The sequence below is a fragment of the Nothoprocta perdicaria genome, unplaced genomic scaffold (assembly GCF_003342845.1).
Source record: "Nothoprocta perdicaria isolate Ctin4 unplaced genomic scaffold, notPer1 scaffold_42, whole genome shotgun sequence".
NCBI classification, from domain to species: domain Eukaryota; kingdom Metazoa; phylum Chordata; class Aves; order Tinamiformes; family Tinamidae; genus Nothoprocta; species Nothoprocta perdicaria.
The window spans coordinates 263436-265788 of record NW_020455666.1 but is presented as its reverse complement, the minus strand read 5'-3'; positions in this window follow the sequence as shown (position 1 = coordinate 265788).

Here is a 2353-nt window from a genome sequence, read left to right as displayed (position 1 = left end):
GGGGGCACAATGGGGTGCGGGGGGGTGGGTCGTGGCCGGGCTCTGTGTGCGGGTTCCCACGCGGGGGGGCCGCGTGCCGGGCGGTCGGCTTGCCAACGGCTTGGCCCCCCAAGGCACCGTGGCCAAAGGGATGCCAGGAGCACAATGGGGCGGCCCCCCCACTCCGGCGCCGCGGGGGCCCTTTTGTTGGGAGGCCCCGGCGAGCGGCGGGATGCGGCGGGCACGGATGGGAACRCCGCGCACGTCGCCACTGGTGCCCGTTTCGGATCCCTCCCGGCTGCACCGGGATTGTGCCCCCTGTGCTCCCCCCGTGCGGGCGATCCCGGGAGCACCCACGGGGACGGCTGGATACACGGGAAGCGCGGCGCGGGAAGGGAGCGGTCGGCAGCGCTGCGGAATCTGGAGGTGGTGGGCAGGGGGCAAGAGGGCCCCGGGCAGGATGAGCGAGGAAGGAAGGAAGGAAGGAAGGGAGCGCGGGGCGCTGGGGATGAGGCCGGAGGCCGCGGCGGAGCCGGGAGGAGGAAGCGCTCCCGGCCGGAGCGCGAGGGCGTGAGCGGCGGGAAGGAAGGGAGGCTGAATCCGCGGAAGGGAAGGTCCCAAGGGAGCAGGCGGGATYCGTGGGCACGGGCTGGCGCGGGATGCGCTGCCAGCTGCGCGGCAACATGCCGAGCGCCCCTCCTCAATCCCAACGGGATTGATCCCATAAAATGGACACCAGCAGCGCCTACGGTTTTCCATGGAGCTGCCTCTGGCCTCCTCTGCAGGGAGGCGTGTGGGGGAGCCAGGAAACACTGCCCGGCAGCAGGATGCAGCCAGTCTCATGCCCGTCCAGGGGGTCGGGTTGGATTTCCACATGGATTTGACTCCATCTGCAAGCACAGGAGGCATTTTGTGGTTTCCTGGGAATGTTTCGGGATGGGGCTGTGGGAACGTGGCTAGAAACGGGAGCCGAGAAGAGGGCAACGTGGCTGAACAGCCCCCTCCTCTCGGCTCCCGTTTCCAGCCGCGTTCCCCTCCTTTCGGATCCCTCCCGTTTCCGTCCTCGCCTCCCTCCCCAGTGACCAAGCTCCGGGACTTGCGGCAGCTACCAAGGATTTTATTGGAATTGAACCCAACGGAGACGGGCGCGCGGGGCGGCCGAGGGAGGGAGCCATAAATAGGGAACATTTTCCCAAACCCAGCCCCACGCCGGAGCACTGGTCAGCTGCACAAAGCACAAAGTTGCACAGAAATAGTAAAAAAAAAAAAAAAAAAAACACCAAAAAAGAAAGGAAACTTTGTGTTTTTTTCTTTTTCTTTTGCTTGCTCCAACAATACAGTGGACATAGATCCTATTTACAGTGACCTTCACATTTTCGAGATCCCTTCGGAGGCTCCCGAGGACCGTGGCCGTGCGGGAGGGCTGCGAGGAGGAGGAGGAGGAGGAGGAGGAAGGGGCAATCCCGGCGGGCACAGCTTGGATCCCGCCACACAGACGGGGATCAGACGGATGATTGGGATCCCCGGGAGCGGCTCGCTGCCTTCGTGGGTGGGAAAACACGCGGCGGGAGGACGCGGCGCCAACACCACGAGCGGGGCCTCTCCAGCCTGTTAATTTGGGGCCATTGAGGGATTTCCAGCGCCCGGGCGGTGGGAATGAGACCCGCTGGAGCGGCGCTTGTTTCCAGACAGGCTCTTTCAGGCGAGCGGCGGCGAGGAGGGGAACAAAAGACRTCGAGGGCATCGCCCGGCATCACAGTGTGGGAGCGCTCCGGGCGGCAGCGCCTCCGCTTGGACCCCATCCCGCCGCGCCGGCTCCCGGGAAGCGGCGCCGGCGGCTTCAACGCAAYGTCGAGGTAGCGGAGGTCGGAAGTGCTCAGGAAGTAAAGGAGCGGGGAAGGAGAAGGGAGGCCGAGGYGGCTGCTGCGGGGCCGCTTCCRAGCTTCGCCCGGGGCCTCGGAGGCGCTGGAGCGGGAGGCAGCGGATCCTGGCGCCGGGAAGGACAGGCCCGTCCTGCAGCAGCCGGCGCGARGGCAGGGAAGGGGTTCGGTACCGCCCAGGAGAGCCCGAGTGCGGGGAGGGATGGGGATGAGAGCGCAGCCCCTTCCAACACCGCCTCAGAGCCTCCCTTTAAAGTGCATCGCGTTTCTGCTCGTGCCGCTGGCGGCAGAGGAGCTCCAGTTCATGGCGCCAGGGAGACTCCCGTGCCGGCGGAGCGATGGTGTTGCCGCCACGGGGAGGGAAGGGGCGGTTTCCGCGCCGGGCCGACACGTGGAGCGAGGGGCCGGGGCGGCGCCGCGGGCATCGGGTCCTGCGGCTCCGCGGCGGGCGCCGGGTCCTGCTCGGGGAATGCGGACGGGCTCCGCGGGCGCCG